Genomic DNA, 25,631 nt, shown 5'->3' on the forward strand with positions numbered 1-25,631 from the left:
AAATAAAACAACCTTTGGGAACTTCAGGATCCTTGGTAAACGGGGCCAGAAGTTTGACTGCTAGGTACACAGCTCTTTGTCTTCTATTTTCCCAGGGAAGCAAGGAGGAATGTGAGCCCGGGAAACCGGCACGCTGTAGCCCTGTCCCTCTGCAGCCCTGTCCCTCTGCAATCCCTGCTCGCAGCATTTACCCTCCTAAAATCAAGCTGGTCTGGATGTGCCTCACGTCTATACCTCTTCATAACAGAATGTCCATGAGTTTCTCCCTTCATCTTTTTTTTTTTTTTTTTTTTTTTTTTTTTTTAATATCTGACACTGGCTTCCCTGGCCCTTTTGCCTCCCCAACAAATTGACCGTGATACAGGTTATTATTCACTGTTTTCCGTCTCAGGCTTCCTAGGCTCTTGGTTCTCCCCACACGGCAGCACTCCCTGAGCGTGACTGGGGATCCTGTTCCTTATCCAGACGGAGAACACAGGACCTTCATCTGAGGGATGTTTGTTTTCCCAACAACTGGTATGCAGTAGGGCTTCCTATCGGCCCACAAAAGAAGCTAATTATGGCTGATTTGAGCAAGAAAAGAATTTATTCTAAGGTTGTTGAGTAGTTCCCAGAATCTCCCAGAAGCCTGAAGATCCAGACTCGAGATCTGTGTGGCTAGAAACAAGGCCCCAAAGAGCACCAGATGAATGCTATTCGTTGGGCAAAAAGCTACCGCTGTTCTCTCTCTCCACTCTTTGGTAACAACTGCCCAAGTAAAACTCCGGGAGGGCAATCCAGGCGGCCTGCGAGGGAGGTGAGGAAGTCGATATCCAGCACTTTCAGCCTCTCTCGTGAGAGATGGCCTCCTGCCTGGCAAGACCTATAAGGTCAAGAATGCCGACATAGGATAAGGGTCAACTGAGGGGCAACCAAAATTCAAATACAGCAAATCATTACGGCACCTACTTCTTAGCATTGCCTGGAGTCCAATCCTCTGGTGTTTGGGTTTTCTTAGCACTCGCTACAGCTCCAGAAAGTGCTCACTGCCTGTTTGTTGGGAGAAATAAATGAACAGTGACTCTAAGGTCACATAGTTTCTTTCTTCCCGGCTCCCATGACATCCATCCCGACTCTTCGTTTTGTCCTGAACTTTTAAAGTCGCCCTGCCTCTCCGGGGCCCACGGAGCTGAGGCTGAGCCGAGCAAGCGGGGGGCACAGCTGCCACACTCGCTCCCTTTCCTTCGGCTCGGCCGGCTCCAGCCCCGGAGCTGCCCGGCTAGTCCCTGCATGGCTTTGTCGGCCTTTCTCCTCATCCCCTTGCCCTTTGGACTTGATGACTGCGTTTGGCTCGCTTACTTTTTGACCCTGAACACCTCACAGTGTTTCTCAACAGGAGTTCTGTTAGCATTCCGTGCAAACACTTCCTTGCCCTGCTGAACCGCGGCGGACTTATGTTGCAGACTCTGTAACATTCCTGACCGTGCTCATTGACGGTAGGGACTCTTCTACAGCCTTGTATCAATGGATACAGCTTTGCCAACTGACCCTAGTCTGGGGTGCGGAGTGGGAGCATAGCAGGATCCCCGATCCCCAGTTGGGGGGCGGGGAGCACTAGTGTGTAAAGACCACTCACCTGCCCCCTGGTTGATCCCAGCCTCCTGGCCCTACAGGTCGGGACTCGAACCCAGCGAGCTGCCGACCTGGACAGGAGACTTCCACGTCCCCTTGGAGGGGAAACTGGTTGATCAAAACTGACATTGGGAGGAATGATCAGATGATAATTGAACAGAGTCAGATGGAACTGGACTTTGTATTCCTACTCTTCTGTGGGATTTGGGCAAACAACTCAATCACTCTGAGCTCAAATTTCTTCACTCTTATAAAATGGGGGGGTGTTTTCGGTCAGATTCCCTAGGAGTAGAACTTGAGTTGGAGACTTCTGTTCAAGCAAAGTATTGAGAGAGTATTCTCCAGAGAATGGGGTGAGTGAAGCAGGACGGGGCAGGAAAAAGCCAAACAAGGAAACCCTGAAACATAAATTACATCAGTTAGTCCGGCCTTGAGATAAAGCAACTGGCCTTTTGTACCCCCCAGGTCAGTCAGGCATTGGCCAAGGTCTGGGTGGGGAGGCGGTTTCCATTGGCCAAGGGAAGCCACCCCTTCTGATCCCCAAGGATGTGGCAGTAAATGGTTAATCAGCCATTTCTCGGGGCAGCCAGGGAATGGGTGAATGGCAGTAAAGGGGATCTGGGCAGGGCGCCAATGGCATCCATTACGGGAAATGATAATATGTACCTCGAGAAATACGGTTGTGTGATTAGCACCATGTTTGGTACACAGTGAGAGCTCAGCAAATGGTTTTGAGTGCAGCGGCATGAATCTCTAGCAGGTGTGGTGGGGTTCTGCAGGTAAGGTCACCAGTCAGGAGTCTATCAGGTTCTCACTCCCTCTCAGGAGCCCACAGCTTCCCTAGCCTAACCCTCGCTCTGATGGACCCCACTAGCCTCTGTGCCCTGCGAAATGTCTATTATTTCCCATTTTCACAATGCTTAGAATGCACAAGTCTTAGAATGCCAAAACTATAAATGAGGAATCATTAAAGGAAGATGGTCGTCCAAGCCCTTAGAGCTTTCCAGAGATACAGGGTGGGTAGATGTGCATAAAGAGGGATATTCTTTCTTCTATTGGGATGGAGAGAAGAGAGGGAAGGAAGGAAGGAAGGAAGGAAGGAAGGAAGGAAGGAAGGAAGGAAGGAAGGAAGGAAGGGAAGGAGAGAGGGAGGAAAACAAAGAGGGAGAGTAGGAGAGTGGGAGAGAGGGAGGAAAAGTACCAGGAAACATCTGTGGGGCATTAAGAAAAACAAACAAACAAACAAACAAAACTCATGCATTTGATGACACCGTGGCAAAAAGAGAGGAAATTAGAACTAATTGACAGGACGCAGGGACTGACTAAATCCTCCAGATTGAGGGCCGTGTCTTTCTCCAAAAAAGGAGCAAATAAATCTTTCAGTAAAGTCACTTGCTCTGACATGAGAAAGAGAGAAAGTCAAGCAGAACTAACCAAAGGTGATTTGCAAGAGCACCTGCAACTCTCAGAGATTTGAAGAGTGTTCTTGGAAATGAAACATTTTATTTCTTGAATAGAGATACAAAGAAAAATACAGAAGGAAGAGACCACTGAGCTCACTGCTGTCACACAGTAGGGCGCGTTAATTTGCCCGAGGGCTCCCACAGGGCTTCACTCTGTTTATTTGTTCCTTTTCCTAAGAGGACTTCCCCCACTTCTATATACACATGAAATCACTCAGCAAGTATTTCCGGGGGTCTACAACAGGCTCGGCACTGTGCTTACAGGCACTGAGGATACAGTCGTGGAAAAAAAGAAAGCTGCAAGCACTTCCTTCAAGAATCTGAGAATCGGGGGGCAGGGGGGCAGTTAGAAATTTAAACAATAATTAACATTAAATATTGCATATTGCAATCAGTGCTCTAAAAACCAAGCATGTAGTGCTTTTGAGTGTTTTATGACCAACTGTCTTAACCTTGGCAGGCAGATCAGGGAAAGCCTTCTTGGAGCAAAATGACATGAAGGGACAAGCAAGGGTTAGTCAGGCATGGAAGGTGGGGCGAGAACAACTCAGGTGTGGGGGCTGCACCTCTGAGTACCCAAAGCTGGAAAAGAAGTGAAATCTAAATCCTACACAGGTGGAAAGCTCAGCGCAAATAAGCTCTTCTCCCGACAAGTTTCTAAAAATTTCCCCTCAGATATTTTGTCTACCTCACCTTTTCTGCAAATTCTCCTGGCATTTTGTCACTCATAAAAATAACGGTAAGAATATCAATCCCACTTAAAGATTTTACTTATTTATTTGTTAGAGTGAGAGAAAGAGCACGAGTGGGGTAAGGGGCAGAGGGAGCTGCAGACTCCACACCAAGCAGAGAGGCCAATGTGGGCTCGATCTCAGGACCCCGGATCATGACCGCAGCCAAAGGCAGACGCCTAACCCACTGAGCCAGCCAGGCACCCCACCAGCCACATTTCATCAAGGCTTAACAGGGTGCCCTCCTCCTCGGTGAGCACTTTACCTGTTCTTCTCATTTCTCTCTCACAACAAGTCTATGAGGTAGTTACCTGTTTTAGCCCCATTTCACAGGTGGATAAACTTGAGCAGAGACTGTCGAATAAATTGTCCGAGTTCTCAGTTAATAAGTGGAGCAGTTGGGCTGGAACTCTCAACGAAGGCCCCATACGGCCTCCTCACGATGCTTTCCTCATCCTTTGTGTACATCTTACCTCCTCTACCAGATGATAAAGTCGGAGAGAAGGGGCCAGAGCAAAGGACTCCTTCGCTTACCATTCATTCTGCCAGCACTTACCCCATGACTACCACTTCCCAGGTGGTGTGCGAATCCCTCCACACACCCACCCCGGTGCACTGAGGGAATGGATGAGCGAAGGATCACTTCGCACAACCCAGACAGCCTCGTCTGGGGCAGAGATGGAAGCAGAAGCTTTCATGGGGGCAGCCGCAGCAAAGGAAGTCATTTTTAAGTCACCAGATGGCATGTCTCATAATTCCTCTTGAGCAAGAAGGGCCCCTGAGCACAACCAGGCATCTGACAGCACATTAAGTGGCTTCATGTGTGTGTCACCTCACTTCCAATAGAATAGCCCTGTGGGCTGGTTTGTTATTCCAACGGCATAAATAAGGAAACTGAGCTTGACAGTGTCTATGGGATGTGCTGGAGCCATACAGCTAGAAAAAGGCAAAGCAGATATTTCCCCCAGCCTTGTCCGAGGCCAACGTCTCCGGCCACACAGCCTCCCAGCCTGTATTATGGGGCCTCTCCTTGTTAAGCTCAAGGGGGCCAAAGGCCTAAAGAGTCTGTCAGTTTCCAAACTGCAGTGTTTGTGGTTGAAATGATCGGAACACACACACGGACACACACACACACACACACACACACACACACACACGGAAGTGATTACCAAATTAAGTCAGAGCAGGGCCCTCTTGAGAGAACAAGGGTGGGTGTGCTGGAAAGGAGCACTGAGCAAGCTTCTGAGGCGCTGGCCATGTTTGATTCCCTGCCCCAAGTGGCAATTATATGAGACTTCACTGTATCATTCATTAAGGTATCAATTTGTGAGGTGTACTTTTCTCTGCCTGGGTCCTCTGTCCCCATGACAAAGTTTTCATACAGAAGTCGGGCCATTTCTTTCCTCAAAATACAGCCTGACATAGATTAGAAAGTCGGGTGGTCCTGGTAAGAGAAACACTTGGGCTGAGTTACTTTTCAGCAAGCTCCCAAGGGGACAAATACTTGAAACGGCGGCATAGGAGAGATGAAGTCACCTTCCCCCGAGCCCCAGCTCTAGCCCCCAGGGAGGCTCACTTCCACCGGTCTGTGTCGGAGCCCAACACACAGGCCCAAGACCTATGGGACCAGGTGATGTTTCCAAACAGGGGTCAGGGAAGAAATGGGGGCTTTGCTGTAAGGGATTATCTTCTGGAAATTTACCAAGAATAGCTAAAGGACACCAGGCAAAATTACAGTCTGCAAGCAGCTGCTTGTGCAAGTCACATCATGACATTCCCCTGTCCACCGCCCCGCCAAGCCACTGCCCTGGGTTCCTGTGAGGGAACCGCCATGACTCCGTTCCCGCGAGCCCAGCAGAGGCTGGGGGGCCAAGAGTGTGAAAGGGCCACGACTTTACAAGAAGAACAGACGGTCCAGAACTGAGTACAACCCACAGAGGAAAATCTGAGAGCCGTCACTCACATCGAATGTTCTGCCTTGCCCTGCGTCTCCATTTTCTCTTTTTTCCCCTTATATTTTTGGCTCATTATTTTAGGTGCAGTGGCTCTATTCTGGTTTTCCCAAAGCAATATTTTAGCTATAGAACATCCGTCACCTTGAGAGTCTGAGTGGGACTGCTCTTCATCATTTCGTAGCTGAGTTCTAATATATCACACATCGACCCCATTAGTAAGTACCAAAAATGTGCAATGTGCCAAATTCAGAAGACTACAGCCCCCAACACCATGTGCGCACGCTCACACACACACACACACACACACACACACACATCCTGCTTCCACGTGCTACATGACATACTCTGTGCATTTGGGTCCCAAAAGGATACACATCGACTGTTTTGTTTTCTTTTTGCTGTTATTTTTCTTTTTTCCACTTAATTCGTTTTTGTGATTCCTGACAATGTGTTCCCTCACAGGCAGCATTTTAAATATTTGTTTAGAAATGATATCGATATTGTATTTTTCTACTCTCCTGACTACCTTAAAAATTGAGTAAACTATTGGCTGTGTATAAATAATGCACACAGCTGTCACTTGAAAAACTGTGAGCCCTGGGCAAGTGATTGACCCTCCTCTCTGAGCCTGAGTCTCCTCGTCTATAAATAGGAGCAAGAGGGCCTGACTCCCAGGACTGCGAGATAGCAAAATGACATAACATACGTAAAGCAGATAGCACAGCGCGTGGCAAACAGAAGGCGGCTAATAAATGTAAGTCCTCGGCCCCTGAGGTCTCTGGACCGCAAATAAACACCACTGACACGGTGCATCCTGTGGATTAAAAATGTGGTGTGCAAAGGCAGAGGGTGTTTCAGTTTCTGAAGCAACCATTGTATGTCCAAGAATAGCTCTGTTTATGACTACGTGTTTTTATCCATCTGGGTTCACTCAACCCTCAATGTATCAGTTAGTCTTTCACATTCGGTTTAAATTTCATTTCTCCTGAGGAAGTCTTCCCCAGACATTTCCGCTCACAATGAGCTCCCCTTTCTGAATTCCGCCCCCCATGCGATAAATAATACCTTCTGTGTGTGTGCGTGTGTAATTTGTGTGTGTGTTTGTGTGTGTGTGTGTGTGTGTATATATATATATATAAATTTCCTGAATCAAGCTGTAGACCTCTAAAGCAAGGATTTAACCAATTTCCCTTTACATTTCCAGACCTCGACACAGAGCTCTGCATGCAAGAAGCAAGTATATATATGGTGGTTGGTTGGTTGGTTGGTTGATAGACAAAGACTTCACTCTTTTGTTGGTGCTGTGTAACAGGCTTGTAAGACCCAAAGCTCACCCAGGGGTTGCCGCCAATCTAAGGAACCCAACCACCAATCCCCCAGTAGCCTCCCAGATGGCCCCTTGAGAAGCACTGAGGAGGGCTCACCTAGGATCTAGGAGTTGAGCCAGTTTGAGATCTACTATAAATCTAACGGCTTGAGCCACTGCTCCCCCATCTAAGCAACGAGCAACTGAAAACAAAAACATTTGTCCAGCTTAGCAAATGTCAGCACAGCGGCATGAGGACCCAAAAAAAACAACGAGTGCCATTTCCATGAAGCAAAGTTACTGGGCCAACAGCAGATGCGCCCGTTGGCATCAGGCAAGGTCCATTATGTAAGCAGTGGTAACGCCGGGGATCAAGAGCGCACAAAGCCCAAGCTTTCAGGCCTGGTCAAAAGGCCCATCTATTGTCTCTGGCAGACAGTGCCAGAGATAAAGTATCCTGGAGACACAATGTAAGGCAGGCTGCAAATGCATGGGCCAAGCCAAAACGAACGCGAGGCTACACAATGGGAACTAGAGAAGGAGCAGCTGGTCCTGGTGGCACCAGACTGTGTCTTTCAGCCCATGTCATCAACACTTGTCCATATAGTAAACATTTTCTGAAGAGGTGCCTGTCAGTTTCCATTTATTTATAAATAAGTGAATGAATAGCATCCAACTTACACATTTTTCATGGTCCTTTTTTTCCCCCCTTTAAATTCCGAAACCAGATGAAAAAGGACACCACATAGCAAAGCGATAACAGGAGGAGAATGCAGCTCTGTCCTGAAGGAGAGTCGATGAGTGACAGATGATGCACGTTGAGACAATGGAATGAGGCAGTTACAGGCTATTGTTGGAACAAAAGGAGGTCAAATCTTGTTCTTTTCTCCTGCCAGGTCACAAAGAGTTGGTCACAACTTGTCTTTGAAAGGAAGAGGAAGAATGCATTCCTCAATCAAGGCTCCCAGGGCAGCGGGGACAATCTCAGCCCTCCTTAGCCACACTAGCTTGGTTGGTGGACAAACATTTCTGACCTTTTATACTGAACTCTAGGAAAGTCCTTTTAAATGCAAATAGACCATAGTCATCTCATTATCCCTCCTCTTAGAACTATCAAAATGACTGTGAAAAGATAAAACTACACACATCCACCATGGTCCTTTATGAAGGTTTTCTTGTCTAGTGGTCACTGAATTAAGTTTCTGATCAGCAAAAATGGCCTTGGGGGTTCTAGTCTCCTCACCAGTTCTCTCTTTACAAAACAAAAGATGAAAATTGAAAAATTGAGTCAAATTCATCTTGGGTCAGAGGGTGAACTGGAAACAATACAAACATGCAAAGGATTAAACAAATGAACCTTCTCTGAAGCCAGTGATGACATTTTCTAGGCCCATCTCAGATGACATGGGGCTTCCTTTTACAAAGCACCATGGCACACCACAAATGGCCCGCCAGACTTCAGGCTGAAACCTCAGGTGACACCTGCTGGCCAAGTTGGTGGGTTGATTACATTAATTTTCCATTCTTCACCCCTTCTGTGTCCAGGTTCTGACTGTGGTCCCACCCATACAACCTTCTTTGGCCAACAGCTTGTTATCAGACATGTAGAAAACAGAGAGTTAAAAAGTGCTTGCATGTTCCAGGTTGTGCTCTTTCCCTCAGCCATTGTCATGAGCACTTGCCAGGCCTAGCCTAGAAGATAATGGAAGACAAAGGGAGCATGACTGAGGCCTGCTAGTCATCCCAGCCAAAGCAATCCCAAAGTGCTGACAGTCAGTTCTTGTCCATGCATGTAACTGAGCCCAGCTCAGAACAGAAGACCCGCCCAGCTGAGTCCAGCCTAAATCATCAACCCGCAGACTGGGGAACTAAATAAACACTATTTTAAGACACTGGGCCTGGTTCGTGGGTTTTATTATGCAGCATTATCGTGGTAAAAGATAACTGATACACTACGTGATACTGGGCAAACCACTTTACCTTGCAAGCTTTAGTTTTCTTCAGTTCTCTCATCTGCAAATGAGTGCACAATGACTTCTTCTAAATGACATGTAATCTGTGAGAGTTCTTTCTATGCCTCGTGTTCTGCCTTTAGACCTCTCCCACCAGAAGACATGCCTTCGTAATGTTCCCACTACTGATCTCCATACACTGTAGACATTAGATGAGCCAGAGAGGTACCCTATGTTAAATACTTCAGTGGAGTCCATGCGATAGATTGCCAGACATTTAAACAAAACGTCTCTTGTGACACCCAGAAGTTTCCTGCAATGTGCCTGGAATTTCTCAGATCACTTCAAAGACTTATTTCACTTGAAACCACAAATCTAGGTTGAAGTCTAGAGAAATACCATTGACTTCCCACTGCCTACGTTTCCATCTGAAGGTTGGAGCCCACTCTTCCTGAAAGGGGATGATCCGATGAGCTAGCCCTCAAGTCATAATAGAATTTTGAATAAATTCACAAGCTTCAGTAGCCTTAGATGGGATCATGCTGGGATGCATGGTCTATACTGTCACCCAGGGATCCCTAGAGGGATTGAATCTCAATTGCCCACGGCACTAATCTCATCTCTAATACATTCTTTACTGGATACTTTTCTGTCACTGTTTTACTTCTCCACTCTCCTAACAACATTTCCTAGGATCATCTCCCAAATAAGCAGCTTGCGTTCAAATCCTTTCTGAGGTCTGCATCTGGAAGAGACAAACATAAATAATCATGGAAACCCATCTTCGGAACGAACCAATCTGAAAACCTAGATTCCAAAAGCCAGACTTGGCAAAGTACAAGAACGGAATCATTCCCTCATTTTAAAAACATTTAATGAGGGTAACTTCAGGATCTCAATGCCCAAGGATCCAAGCGGGCCTTCACCATCTCCCTTCTGAGATTTTATAGTAATTATCTAAGTGGTCTCTCTTTTTCCACACTTGTCCCATCCCCACCCACCGCCATCATCCATTTTCCACCCAACTGCCATGTAACTCTTCTACTTGAAGTTATTCAGGGTTTTCCTGCTACCATCACGATGAGCCCAATATCCGTAGAATAACATACAAGATCCTTCCTGATCTGGTCATCCTTACCTCCCTCTCCTGACTCATTCCTTACCGTGTGCCCGTACCTTCCATCTTGGCCATACTAAACAACTTGCAACTGCTGACTCAGTATACTCTATTTCCATGCAGTTGCATAAATTATTTCCTTAATCTGAAATCCCTTCTTCCCACATGCCTACTTGCTGAATCCCAATTCCTCCTTCAAAGCCCCGATAGGGGATGCAGTGAAGGGGGCAGCTACATCTATTGTGTTGCTGACTACCCTCTAAAACACATCGCTAACCCATCCATTTCCCTCAGTACATTTGCCCAAGTTTAAATTTTATATTATATGTGAGGTTAATTGATTAATGTCTCTCTCCTTCTGCAGATGGTAAATTCCTATGAGAACAAGGCCAGTTCTACTTTTAACCATGAGGGAGTTCCTGGCATGAGACATGCCACCTCGTAAACATTCAATAAATATTCATTAAAGTAATTTGTGAATCACTCCCTGCTATTTACAAAACTTTACCTTGAAATCACTTATATTATTTCGCATCTAACATTCTGTATTAGTCAGGTTGTCCAGAGAAACAGAATCAACAGACTATATGGAGATAGACATAAGAGGTGGGTCGTTATAGAAATTGGCTCACACATTTATGGAGACCTAGAAGTCCCATGATCTGCTGTCTGCAAGCTGGAGAATCAGGAAAGCTGGTGGTGTAACTCAGTCTAAGTCCAAAAGCCTGAGAATGAGGGAGCTAATGGTTTAACTCCTGGTCTGAGTCCAAAAGCCCAAGAAGTAGGAGGATGGGGATGAAGAAGGCAGGAGAAGATGGATATCTCAACCAAACCACAGTAGCTTCTCTCTTCCGCTGCCTTTGCATTGTACTCAGGTGCTCAGAGGATTGAGTGACGGATGTCCACTTGTACTGGTAAGGCTGATCTTCTTTGCTCAGTCTGCTATTCAAATGTTCATTTCTTCCAGAGACACTCTCACAAACACACCCAGAAATAATGTTTCACAAGCTACGTGGGTTTCCCAGTCATGTTGGCACATAAAATTAGCCATCACAGGCTCTCTAGCAACTTTTTGCTCAATGTCAGTTTCTACCACATAATTGTCATCTTGGGGCACCTGGGTGGCTCAGTTGGTTAAATATCTGCCTTCGGCTCAGGTCATGATCCCAGGGTTCTGGGATCAAGCCCCACGGAGGAGGGAGCCTGCGTCGCCCTCATTCTTGCTCTCTCTCTCACAAATAAATAATAAATAAAAATCTTTTTAAAAAATAATTGTCATCTTGAAGGTCACAGGGCCTTCATACAGTGCTCCATAGGATCTCACCATTTATTGAGCTTATGTGCTGAATTAAGGTTTCTGAAAGTGTAAGATTATAATGCACAGAGAAGAAGGTTCATTGGGGAGGCTTTGGAGGTTGGATAAGATTTCATCTGGCACAGATGACGGCTTAAAAAATGGCTTGAATAAAAGGGGAAATGCAGATAAAAACAAGTTGTGTAGGAAATAGTAAGTTGTCACTGTGATTGGAAAGTGATTGGAGTGTGTGTGAGTAATGGAACAATTTAGCTGACATGTGTTGAGGGTTTATTATATGCCAAGCACTATTATAAACATTTCACACATATTAACACTTTTTTAAAATAATGAAAGTTAAAACTAGAACAATAAATAAGGGTCAAAATATGGAAGGCTTTGAATGTCATCTAAGGAATTATTCTTTATCTGATGACTGATAGAGATTCATTAAAGGTTTCTGAGCAAACATACGATGTATCTGACATCTCAAAGCCATGCTGTAGGAATATTAAGCTGGTAATAGCAGGCAACAAATCTAGAAGAGGAAAGAGATGAGGGTATGGAGACTATATCGGTCATCTCTACAGATACCTATGAGAGTTTTCAAAGAAGACCCACAAGACATGTCCCTTTTTTACATGGCATGAGAAACAAAGAATAAAGACTCAGTCCACAGAATAGATCATGAATGGTTAACCTGAAGAGTAGAAAGCATTAGGATTGAAAGGGTGAAGAATGGCTAAATAAATTACTTAATAAGTAATATGTCTAGTTTGTGTCTAAATCAATTGAAAAAAAGGCAAATAAGCAAGAAAGATTAGAGACCAAAATATTACCTTTTTTATTGATGAAGTTGATATTGGATAAAGTGGCTTAGATCTGAATAAGAAAAGCAAATGGACATTCTCATACTAATGATCAGAATTAGACAGACTGCCCAACATGCAGTGCTGGTCTCGGGGGGCCTCCTCCTGGAACAAACAACAGTGTATGCTCCCTGCAGACAGCTGGCTCCCAAGAAGGAAGAAAACTCACTCAATCCGCTGAGCACCTGAATACAATGCAAAGGCAGTGGAAGAGAGAAGCTACTGTGGTTCGGTTGAGATATCCAATCACATCAAGTCTCTCCACATCCTTGGGGGCAGTTACTGGGGGGGGAGGTGAAGACGACAGGTTCTTATGTTAATGGCACTCACTCTACATGAAGGGCACACAAGATGTGAAGAACAAATAATCCTGCCTAACGACGTATATGGGGCATTGGCAAACCACAGCCCATGGGCCACATCTTGCCCATGACATGTTTTTGTGCAGCTCCTAGCTGAGAATTGTTTTTGTATTTTTAAATGGTTGCAAAAAAAATCAGAAGAATGACACATGAATTTCATGACACATGAAAATTATGACATGCAAATATTAGTATAAATAAATATTTATTGGAACACAAGCATATGCACTCATTTCTGTATTGTCTGTGGCTACTTTCATGCTACATGACAGGGTTGGGTAGTTAGGACAGATCCTATAGAGACCACAAAGTCAAAAATATTTATTCTCTGATCCTTAAAGAAAAGTTCTCCTACCCCTAATTTAAACTATGGAATTCTATGCAGCCATCAAAACAGAAGTAGAACTACATATACTGACCTGGAAGGCAACCCATCCTATTCCATGGTGAGCAAAAAATAAGTTGCAGAGAAGCAGATGGAGTGCAAGTCCATTTTAGTACAGATGGATATACAGCCAGACAGAAGGATATTCACATATCCACCCAACAACTCAAGCTGTCAGCCGTGATGACTTGAGTGGAAGAGTTGGGAGGGCTTAGACATTTGTACACTCGGTATTCCTTAACATTTTTGCTAATGACCATTATTACTTTTGTTTATAGACAAAACAAGAAAATAAACACAGTGATGGCTTATGCTGCAAATAGGTCAAAAGAGAGAAAAGTTGGAAACGACTCCACAATAGTCACAAAATCTCAGGATTAGGAAGCAGACATCTAGTCTAAGATCTCATTTGATGCTCAAATTTATTCTACAACTTAAGCTGAGCTTGAATACCTCCAGTATTCAGGAAGGAAGCTTGCTGCTACCTGCCAGCAGCCCGTTTCATCTCTGGATAATTTCAGTGGTAATAAAATACATCCCGATATTGTATTGAAAATTTGCCTCTCCGCAGCTTTTATTCATTAATTCGAATTCTCCACTGTAGGCTTGTAAGAAAAGCAATCTTTCCCCATCAGAGAGCCCTTTATATACTTGAACACAAATTGCATGGCAAATTTGAGCCTTCGTTTCTCCAAACTAAATACCCCTCTATCTTTCCACCATTCTATATGTGGTGCTACAAGAGTGGGAAAAGCTGGAGTCAATGAGTCATGGAATAGAGTGGATACTGATAAGATATAAGCTTTTGGAAAACCTCAGCGTAAGGTTAGTGATGAATTGAGATGGTGGCTGGAACAATAAAGCTGAAATTTCCCCAGCCGAAACAGATATTTTGAGTAGACAGAAAAAAAGCGAGCCTATCTCTAGATGAAATGATGTCGGTGGGAATGAAGATGCGACAAGAGGTGTGGTGGGACTGAGGACCTGACAGAGGAAGAGAAGACTGGGGTGAGGAAACAAAGAATCTGAAAGGAGGAAATAAATAAGATAAATAGAAACAAATCTTCTCAGGAAAACAAGTGAGCAGGTCATGTGCTATGAGAGAAGGAAGCCAGGATTTTGCAATGAACAGGGTGGAAGGAGTGTGTTGTCGGAGTGGAAAACTCACATGACGGGTGTTACAGTGGCCGCTGAGGAGACAGAAGACAGAGTCAACGGGAGTTAAATAGAAGGAACGCTTAGCTTTGGTGAAGGCTGGGTGTGGGAGAGAGTGGACAGCTCTCAAGGTTGAGTGGGTTTTTCCAATAGCATTTAACAAGTCAGATTTTCCCACCCAGCCCATACTCCGCTCGCCCCTCCAATGCAAGCCCCAGAGTGGTCGTACTATTGACTGCTGGCGGGAGATGGCGCGGCCCATTGCAGGAAGACAGCAGTGGCCCTTTGTCCCCAGTTACACCAAGGTATGCCATTGTGTGTGTAGCCCCACAAGTATACGTCCCAATAGAAACATTATACTCAATGGGCTTATTAAAGAATCATAATGCATTCCAAAATTTCCCAAGCCATAATAAAAGGCCAGTATTCAACAGTGTTTACCGCTTGACCTATTCAGTCAGAAATAATGGGAAATATATTAAAAGCGCTACCTTTTCACGCTCTTAACATAATGCTCTGAATTTCCCACGGCATCCCGGTGGATTACTATGAATTACCTTGCAGGCACAAAATCCTGTTTGTTTTCTCTCCCACCCTAGACTCTAATCTTTGAAAATGTGTTTATCGAGAGCTGAAGTGGCTTGTTTCTCCACCAGCCTTCTCTGGAGGGGCATAAAACAGCAGTGGAAAGCTCAGTGTTTAAAGAGCTAGGACTCTTGCCATGTGTAACGCAGTGATCATCTTGTTCCTTTCTGGTTGATTGGTGTCTCTCCCCCACTCCCATGGCTGCTCTTCTAAAATTCGCCCAAGTTTCCACCTTACTCTTCACCCACTTACTCTCTTAGCTGGTATCTTCCTGTTGCCTGTGCTGGGACACCCCCCACCTATCATCCCTGAATCCTTTTCAATCGTTAGGATTTTTGGAGTGCTGGGTCTCTATAAGAGAAGACAGGGAGTGGTCAGAATTAAAAATCATTGAACGGATACAATGGTGCCCATAGCACCACAGGACCTGTGATATTAGTGTCATCTTCCCCCGCTAGCAGTATAAACATTCTCATCTAGGTTTACGTATCTCATGATTGCGGCCTCCCTTAAGTGTTTTCTTGACTGGTCTCCCACCATTTCCTCTCTGGGAACTCAGTATTATTTGACATTCACCTCAACATCTTGCAACTTGGGTCCAGGAACAATGAACCAAAAATAACAAGTAAAGGAAACAGGCATTCTTTGTTTTTTCCCTATCCAAGCTCTATTAACTTATACCATTAACTGGTCGCAAGCAAACAAAACCTCCAGCTGGGGAGGAATGAACCACAGAGAAACCGTGTCGATACAAGAGTGAATAAGAGTGAACTGTATGGAGAGAATGTCAGATTCTTGGTTTGAATGTGGAAAAGAGCAAAGATAGTAATTTCAAAGGTGCTCTGCCTTCCAGCTGGGTAATCAGCACATGTCTCCCCAATTTTATCTGAACGTAGCCTTTTAAGTCCACCAAGTCTCTTCTATTTTATTGAGAAGATCAAGGCCTTCCGATAAAAGCGTACCAAATTTCCCTCTTCTTTATCGGCATGATATAGTAGGTTAGGGACAAGTTCTCGGGGCACAGACAGGCTGAAGCTTTCTCTGACACTTACTAGCTCTTGGGCAAGTTCTTGGATCTTTCCATGCTTGCGGAAAGTTTCCTCCTTATCAAAAAGGTAAATATAATGCTGTTTTGAATGATTGTCCTGAAGTTTTATTTAGATCGTGTTATCAAACGCCCTGGTCTTTCTCATACTAAGTATGAGATTAAAATGGTACATAAAACTCCAGATTCTTGGTCTGTATTTAATTATATGGGCCAAATTATGTGTTTAGTAAATAGTTATTATTGTAATTTCTTTCTTTGCTAGAAATATGAAAAAGAATAAAAAAATTACACTTGATAGAAGTGCTTTGTCACCATACTCCCTGTCCAAAACATTTGTAATATAATTAGATCTGACAAGAGATTAGCCCACCTCTACCCAACTGAAGTTATTAAGATGATTTGGAATATGGATTTTTATGCACCCTCCCTGACAATGAATGCCACTCTAAGTGTATATAAAAAATTTGTTATAATTTTAGCAAGACACTTAAAAATGAAGCAATCAGAGCAATAATGGTATGGTTTTTAGTAAGATAAACATTGAAAATCAATTTTAACTCTTTTAAATATAGGTCATCTTTATCTTGTCCTTTTCAATGTCTGCTTTTATATTTTATATATAACGGTTACTAGTACAAGCATGGATATATATAATTTACAAATAAACAGATATGCATATTTTAGCAGGACGTGCTCAACAGTTTTCACTGATGGGGCGCGCTATCAAAGACTTGGAGAATAAGATCTACACTGACCCCAACCAAGTGTTTGCCTCACTCTTTGGGTTATGTTATACCCCTGCATAAAGATCTAGTTCTCATAGTTCTCCATTTCCAAATGAATATGGTCTGAGCTCTTTAGACATCCAAGGCCTTTCCCAACTTGTCCCAGCCCTCTTGTATCTTTCCAGATCATGGCAGGAAACAGATGAACATAGTTACGTCGAAGAAAGATGAATAGAGGGACTACCCTACAAAATGTAGGTAGAGTATAGAGAAACCACAAGGGTCATGACACGGAAAGATAAGAGGAGGTGTCACTCCCCTTCAAGTGATGAAAGGAGGAAGCGCTTACACTTCCCTAGAAGCAGAGAAAGTGTGTGAGGAGATCCCTTACAGAGACCACCAAGGTAGAGATGCAGCCGGCGGGAGAAACCAACTCCTTTCTCTCTCTAGCTGCTCCCTTTTGGCTGAATCCCACCCAGAGGGTAGCTATTGATGTGGTACATACAGATCAGCCTTCCATGACACGGAATTGGCTGAAGAAGGGTGAAGATTGGACCTGGAGAAACTGACGGCAGATATCCAGACCAACCTCTTTCCAAATTTTTCATCCATTCATCCATTCATTCATTGATGTTTTCCTTTCTTCATTCAACAAATTTCCATCAAGTGTAGCATCAGAGACTGATCTGGGCACTAGGGATACAACAGGAACAAGGCAGTCAGTATCCCTACTCCCAGGTCTCACACTACATTGGTGAGTGGCCGGCAGACAATGACGGGTCACAATGCATCCCATGCGACATGTGCCATGATAGGGAATACTAGGGGACTTGCTTTGGGGAAAATGGCCCTGGGGTGGCTTCCCAGAGGCCTGAAGAGTGAAAAAGGGTCAGCCATACAAATGGGTAGGAGAGAATGTTCCAGAGAAAACATGCAGTAAGTGCAGCAGCTCTGAAGTAGAATCATGCTTACTTATGATGATCAAAGACAAAAGGAGCCCATGTGGCTGGTGGTTGTGAAGCAAGACATGGGCTTGGGAAGGTGGGCAGGGACTCTCATGCTAGGCTGTGCCAGCTAAGCTAAGGAACTTGGCCCATGATGTGTCTTTCTGAATTGCTCATGCTGTCCCAGTGTTGCCAACTTATGTGCCTCCGTGCCTTTGCACATGCAGTTCCCCCCACCCCCACCTTAAAACCCATCCTCTCTCCTTTCTCCAACAGTTAGTCATCCTTTGACCCAGTTTATATGTCATTTCCTGTCTAAAGCCTCCCTGGGTCCCCTTAGGCTGTTTTAGTCACTTCCTCTCCCATGCTCCTGTAGCACTTTGCACCCCTCTCACTGTGCTGTCACTCTGTTTACTGCTCCTATCTCTCTCGAGACAGTGAACCCTTTGAAGACAAGAACCACTCTGTGTTCTTTGCATCCCCGCCTCTCACCCTCCCACCTGAAGCCCTTCGAGAGTTGACACCATGTCTTAATCATGTTTATGTCCTCACCCTACCCTTCCTCCACCCCTAGTTCACCTGGCCTGGGGCGTGCCCCATCAGTAACACTCAGGAATGCACGCCAATGAACAAAGCCACAGAAAGCAGACCTTCCCCTAACTCTGGCTTTAAGGAAAGAAAAGCCTGCCCAGAAGAGCCTATCGGTGATTATATGATTCCTTAGAGATTCCCGAACATGGATAGTAAGAAGACAGCTGGAATCCATTTTTACATTTAGAAGGGGTTTTTGGTTTGTTTGTGTATTTGTTAAATAGAGAAAAGACATTTAATAAATTACTTAGACATTTATAACAAGTCCTAGTTTAAAGTAAGCTGGTGAAGTTGCATAAATAGGTTTGCCACACATTCCACAAACTTGCTTTTCCCAAGAAAGTGAGGACGGTGTCTTTTTTAAAAGTTGCCTTTATGTCCACACCACCTAACACAGAGTAAATGCTTATTGCGTGAGTAAGTGAAAGAACAAGAATTAGATATCCGACCTGCTTTGTCTAAACTATATCCATTATCAGTGGTGACTTCAAATCATGGTTAGTGTGTGTATTGGTTATCCATGGCTGCGTAACAAATTATCTCCAAATACAGCTGCTTCAAACAACAAATATTTATTATTTCACAGTTTTAAACAATTAGAAGTTTGATGTTTACCTAGAGTTTAGAGGGTGCCTTTAATTCATACGATGGTAATAATAAATGATATTTATCAAGTGCTTACTATATGCCACACTATTCTAATATCTGCACGTACCCACTTATTTAATCTTCAGAACACTTTGAGATGTTTATTCCTATTAACTTATTCTGTGATGCAAAAATTTGGGCACAGTGAGGTTAACTAACTCAACAAAGTTTACACAGCCAGTAATAGGCAGGCCTGGGACTGAGGCTCAGATAGACAGTCCAGCTCCTGCACAAGCTCTTCATCTGTAATAGACTGCCTTCAAAGATAGGAAGATAGCAATAATTTACTCTTTAAGGATGAAGCTAATACCATGAAGGCTCCTCCTTCTTGTCATTGTCATATATAGGTCCCTTCATCTCTCCAAGAAAGACGATAGACTTGTATAGATCCATTGTTCCATATGTGTCTGATGGCTGCCCATATTTGATGGCGACATCAGTAGTCATGGGCCTGAACTCAGCAAATTAGCTCAAAGGAATTCCACTCCAGAGCTCTGACAGTATTAGAATGATTGGTCGAATTGTATCTTATTCAGTGTAAAAGATAAAGGGTGCAGTCATTAATCTGAAGATTACAGCCAGCACCACTGAGTATGCCTAAGCCCCCAGCAAAAAACACTGACCGCTCTCGCAGACTAAAAAAATTACCAACAGGGCTGGCAAACAATGCTTTTTGGGTGCAAATCTCTTGTAGATGAGGTAAAGACCCCAGCTCTTAGAAGGTCTTTATTGTTTGCCCTTCTTCATCAAGAAAATAGGAGAACCTCCCTCTCTCACACAGATATTTTGCACTAAAGGACACACAGTGCATATTTTTCAATCAAATCAAACCACTCAAAGAGTGGAATGAGCAATGGGTCTTGAGAAAGGAGGACTGAGTTCACGCCTCAAACTAGCTGATTCGTCTGATCCATCAGAGACACAGCCCTTCACCACTCTGGGTGTCAACTTTCTCAATGTAAGAGAAAAAAATTTGGATGAGAAATTCTCTATAATCACATCTAGCTCTAAAAATCGGTGATTCTTAGACATACAAGTCCATATAAAACAACCCCTGCTTTTACCCAGGTGACACATACTACTAGGCTTTGTGATAGTCTGTCTATTAACTGCATGTGATTACAAATCTCACAAAACAGGTCGTGAAAATTTATCATTCATCAAAGACCAAACACAATGTCAGACCTGAGAAAGAGAGGCGGCATTCAGTCAACTGGAGACCAGCAGAGCATTTCTCATTTCTCTCTTCTGTCACGTGGCAGGGGAGCACAATAAAAGATGACAAGACAGAGTCCCCTGCCCTCCCTGCCTCCCGCCCAGCTTTGGTTGTGGACTGAGAGCCTCCTTCACAGCGCATGCTCAGCAGCAGCCGTCACTGTGGTCCTGGGCTGAGGAAGGCATATCCACTGCTCCCTACTGTGCTTTCATGGGTATGTGGAGTATGGATGGGTATGTGGAGTCAGATTTCTTTAAGCCGTCATGAGAATTGTCATGCGAGGAAGTCTACTGATTAACACGGGAAGAAGAGACTGAATGGAACCCTGCTGACATGAGAGGTAGGAAGGGCTAGAGGGGGCTCAGGAAGTGAGAAGATTGTTCTTGACACTCCAAGTATGATGTAGTGGAAACGTCATTGTATGTGGAGCTGGTCCCCCAGGTAACTAATTGTAGGATTCTGGGTAAGTCACCTTATCCCCTTTTATAAATTGAACAAGTTGCATTAGATTAGTGGTTTTCAAACTAGGTCCTTAGACCAGAGGTCTCTCATGGAAAAATCAGGTGGGTGAGGACACAGACCCAGGTGGATCATGTTCTTGACTTTCCACTCCATCTCCTACACGATCATCTTTGCTTTTACCTGTTTTGTGTTGGAGCTGAACAAAAGATTTTTATTTTCTCTAACTTGTGCTATTATAAAGAATAAAGAGTTTGAAGCCACCTAAGCTGGCTTCACACATCTCCAGTTCTTTCTATGAGTCCACATGAATATTAACAAACAGGCATACACTTGCTATCTGAATTCATTTTCACTCCCACAGCACACACCTCAGAGTGAATGAAAAGAAATTCTTTTGAATTTGGCCTCTTTTTCATCTTGTCCAACAGTGAATTCTGGAACTCCTTGACAAAATATCTATATTATAAAAATCACCAATGTCTTCTCTTCACTGGAAAATAAGGCCGTTCATGGTTTTTGACCCTAAAACTTATGTGACTTGTTCTATCAACTTCCTCAAATCACTATTCCCCTTCTGTTTCACCACGATAATAATTATTATCATTTTTATTCATGGAGTCTTGGCAGAGTCCTTCGATAATCATCTCTAATATCATACATCAGCTTTCCTGACTCCACAACCTAAGCAGAGGTTGGCAGCAGCCTTCCCGATGTTCTACCAAAATGCTGCCACTTTCTGATGTTCCAGATGAGTCTTCAGTTTCCTTGGCAACCCAAAAGACTTCACATGGTCACCTTAGTCTTCTTTGGGGTAGGAAAGCAAAAGGCCTCCATTTGCTGAGAGAGGCTCAGAGGTAGGAGGAGGGATGAGGGAGCCAAATGAAATTGAAATGAGTGAACAGAAAGCAATACAGTCTTTTTGCATAGAACAACACGGGAGAAATTGACAACGAGCCACCATATCACCAGGTGCGACCATATGATTTGACTCCATAGCAATTATCCCAGCCAGACCTGTGGAATTAGCCCAATCTTCATCAGGCTGCTTTTCTATCCCTAATAGATCCCAGAGCAAAACTGCATTGACATCCCAGAAGGCACTTTAGTTGTTATCAACCAGCTTTGATTCGAATATCATGGTGGAAGGAAAGAACAGTAACAACATTGTATTCCAGCTCTTGGAATCTGTTCCAAGTTTTAATTACATAGAGAGTTCCCTTCGAGGTTTAGTGCTCATTCCATTTTGCAGTATTTGAAGTGATATATCCAGGGCCACATGTTGGGGCATTTATCCAATTCGTTTCCTATACCTGAAAAATGCGGAGGGTCAGCAAATTCTGGGCCTGCCCTGCTGCCACAACTCCTCCTGCAACCAAGGTATGCACTGAAAATTGGTGACAGCACTCTTTTCACTCACTCCATTTGCAGCCTCAAAAGAGTTCTCCGAGCATCCATTAAAAATTAATCAGAGTTGACAGTTAAGATGAAACTTATTCCTCACCATGGGCATGCCCTTGGTATTCATGCATTTAACATTTATAATTTTGGCCATTCAGAAGCACCCCTCAAGATCGTAATAGCTATGTAACTTGGCTTAGTCACATAGCTGAATCACTTATGATGAAAAGATCCCTCAGCTGATGAGTGAGCCTAACCCCTCCCAGCATCTATCTCTCAACACAATTTTTGATCTTTCTTCCTCCTGCTTTCAAAAAAGCGTTTTATGAGAAAAAATATGGACTATGACTTTACATTAGCATTTATTAATTTTGAGATTTCACAAGCACTCCTGTTATTTTAAAATCCACTATTATAACTATTGCCAATAATAGCCATGCATGCCACCTCCCCAATTCTAAACTCATTCATCCTCTGCTGTTACTATCGCAATCAATGACATGAATATTCAAAAGGTTGTTCAAAACAGAAACCTGGAAGCCACGTTTGAATTGGCCTCTTAACTCCTCCTACCCCAATTCATGAGAACATCCTATGGATTCTCTCTATATATATATACCATGATCTGTCCACTAATCTTCCACTTCCATTGCCGCCATCTTGGTCCAAGGCATTGTCATTTCTTTGCTAGAATGCTGGTCTTGACTGATCTCTTCTGCCTCTTCCCACTCCACTCTCTATTCTGTAGCCACAGAAATCATTTTAAAAAGTGAATTTGATCATGCCATAACACCCCCTCCCGCTCCCTCACCGTCCAACACACATTTGCATGCACTGGAAATCTTGGAGTGTGTGTCCACTCCACCGTATGCTCTGCGTGTTGGTCCGCAACAAAATAAGGAATGTACATCAGAACAGAAATATAAAGCAGCACACTCCTTTCTTCATTGAGCAAGTCTTGTTACGTGTGTGTGTGTGTGTGTGCGCGTGTGTGTGCACGTATGAGCTCAGCACAAAGTGTTCTAGGTGACACAGTTGATTTACATCTGCACAAGCTCTTTTTTTATCACAGACAGGTAGCAGTTGGCAGACCAGCAGCCCATGTTCAGAGAGCAAGCTGAGTAGAGCAGGCTTCCCAACCCCAAATAATGAGGCCCCTGCCTGTCTCTCAGACTTGAATTTGAGCCCTTCCTCCTCTGATTCCTCTGGTCCAGCCATGATGCACTCCTTTTGGGTTCTAGGCATAATCATGTTGTCTTAGAGACACAACCCCTTAACCACCACCTGTCCTAGAGACTTTGAACTTGCTTTCCTAGGCTGGGAATGCCTTTTCCCTGACTTTGTGTTTAATTTATACTCCCTCAGGCCCTCCTTTCCTGACCACTTATGCAGAGCCTCCTCTTTATTCCCCGTCACCATTTGGTCTCCAATGTGACACCATTTTTTTCCACCTGCAAGTGCATATTTATATGTGTGTTGAGCTGCTTGTCTTCTTTTCTAGACTGAAGGCTCCATGAAGGCAGAGCCCCCACTGGTTTCTCTGGTTTCAAGGCTCAGAGAACCACTGCTCTGGGCACGGGCATATCCCTCCAGTGTGTTATGGTAGATGGAAGCTTCAAGAATACATAGCTTGCCATGCTGACACTCCAAGGTGTTAATTTATTTCTTCAAGGCTTCCCAGGATCATTTGCAAAATCTGAGTAAGACCTAAATTCTTACACCCAGGTTGCCCAATCTCTAAAGTCACGTTGTCTCTCACTTTATAATTGCAACAAGTCTCAGCCAGTTTAAGGTTAGGCAACTTGTAAAGGAAAAACAGAATTACTTCATGTGAGTAAACAATTCATTATCCTCACTTAGGATTTTCTCACCCTGAATCATCGCAATGTTTTCACAGGCATTTACATCATTGACATTTTCCTTAGAGACCCCATCATAAAATTGCTAACATTTATAAAGCAGCCAAAAATTTAGATGCCAAACACTGAAGCCTCCTCAGAGAACAAGACCACTCAGACCCACCTTCATGGAGCTCATGGCTCAGTGAGAAACACAGATGGTAATCAAGTCATCAACGCACAGAGCGGTGGGTGGAGAGAGAAGTGCTACAGGAGCGCATTGCAGGACCCTAGCAGTTCTTAGGGGCCAGGGAGGACTGGAACCTGAGCATGTGTGAGGGGCACATAACGGGGGCAGGAGAGTGATTCCAGCAGCAGGGGCTGGAAAAGGCCAAGGGAAAAGAGCAGGCTTGGCAAGTTCAAGTCCAGTGGGGCTGGATTGCAGACTAACGGGAAGGAGAAGACAAGAAGGAGGCTGGTGGGGAGCCAGGAGCCACATCTTACATGGCACAGCAAGGAATTTGGACTTTCTCCCTTTATGTCAGGGCATGACATGCAGCACCTCTTATCTGTAAATTACGTACAGGGATGTTGGCCATGAAACACTTGCTAAATGCATGTTAGGGACGATTAGAGTTTCAGGAAAGAATATGAAGCAATGAAAGAAAAAAAATTGAGAATGTAACATCAGAGAGAAAAATTGTAGAAGAAAGGACACAGAATCTGAACACTATGTGGCTCAGCTATGAAGAATATTTGTGTGTGTGTGTGTGTGTGTGTGTGTACATGTGCGTGTGTGTGTATCACTAGAAAGGATTTTACCAAATATGAGATATAAGTGTATTTGAAAGATTTCTAGGCAATCAATAGATATCTAAAATAGGAAAACCAAGAAATATCTGCAAAAATAGATACTATTTATTAATCATTCCTTAGAAATAAGAAAATAAATACCAAAATAAAGAGTTGAAAGTTTTGTAAGCAGTTACTTCCGAGGTAAGGAACTAGAAAAGGGAAATGAGGTAGGTACTGTTCTTATTTTATTATAATTTTTGTATATATATCATTTTGTTATTTTTATGATTATAAGCTCTGTATATGTGTGACTTTTTGACAGAAGTATAAATTAAGCACACACACCCCCAGCCCCAGAGAATACTAAAAAGAATGGCAAGAGGCAGTCATGACGCCCCCTACTGGCCTTCTTGCAGAAGGCTCTATTGATGAGTCCTTCCCTTGTCCAGACTCGCCTGGGTTCCTAAACCAATCATGTCAGCAGCAGGAACACAGCAGCCTACGCCCCCTTTGTTGCGCATGTCCTGCGTTGGGCTGCCAGGCAACTTTTGGATGTGTAGTGCGAGGGACAGCCATACTTACCTGCTTAGATTCCCAGCGGTTCCGTCTGATGAGATCCTGAGCACAGACTCGGGCCCCAGGGAAGCAAATCCTTCGGGAGTTGCAGAGCTCTCGGGGTCTTCCGGGGAAGCCAGGGCGTGACGGAAGCTGGAGCCCCACGCACACGGAAGCACGATCCAGACATGGAGCACCTACCCTCTTTGTTGGGCTGACTCATTCACTTATGGGAAGTCAATGGGTGCACAAGATACTGAAGTGTTACCTCATTACTTCATCCTCCACTCGCTGGAGATGTGCGATGCTGAACAAGAGCAAAACGTGAACTTTTACTCCCTAAGAAGGAGAAAAGAGTGAGAGTAGGACCGCCACTGAAACTATCGCAGAGGGGAAGCTGCCTTCAAGTATTTTCAAGGACTTGAGAAGGACCCCCTTTTACTGACAACGTTAGTTAAAAAACATTCTTACTTATTAAAGCAATTCCCCTAATTTTCTCTACCAGGCAGAATTTTATCAGGCTGCTTTCAGTGACTAGATTTACTTGAAAGAAAAAAAGAAGTATTAAAATGTTTTGTAGATGAGAATTTTTACTTCTTCCAAGGAAGTTTGACATGTGGCGTTAT

The 25,631-nt window shown here is 44.0% G+C and overlaps 1 long non-coding RNA gene across 1 annotated transcript; it reads right to left on the minus strand.

The window, feature by feature from the left end:
• Window positions 1–25,631, minus strand: LOC103660093. Its single transcript, XR_567697.2, has 3 exons — window positions 25,477–25,631; window positions 25,033–25,344; window positions 1–1,029 (listed from the first exon to the last, which is right to left on the minus strand). It is a non-coding gene; the product is annotated as an uncharacterized LOC103660093 (long non-coding RNA).

The sequence above is a fragment of the Ursus maritimus genome, unplaced genomic scaffold (assembly GCF_017311325.1).
Source record: "Ursus maritimus isolate PB19 unplaced genomic scaffold, ASM1731132v1 scaffold_21, whole genome shotgun sequence".
Classification (NCBI taxonomy): Eukaryota; Metazoa; Chordata; class Mammalia; order Carnivora; family Ursidae; genus Ursus; species Ursus maritimus.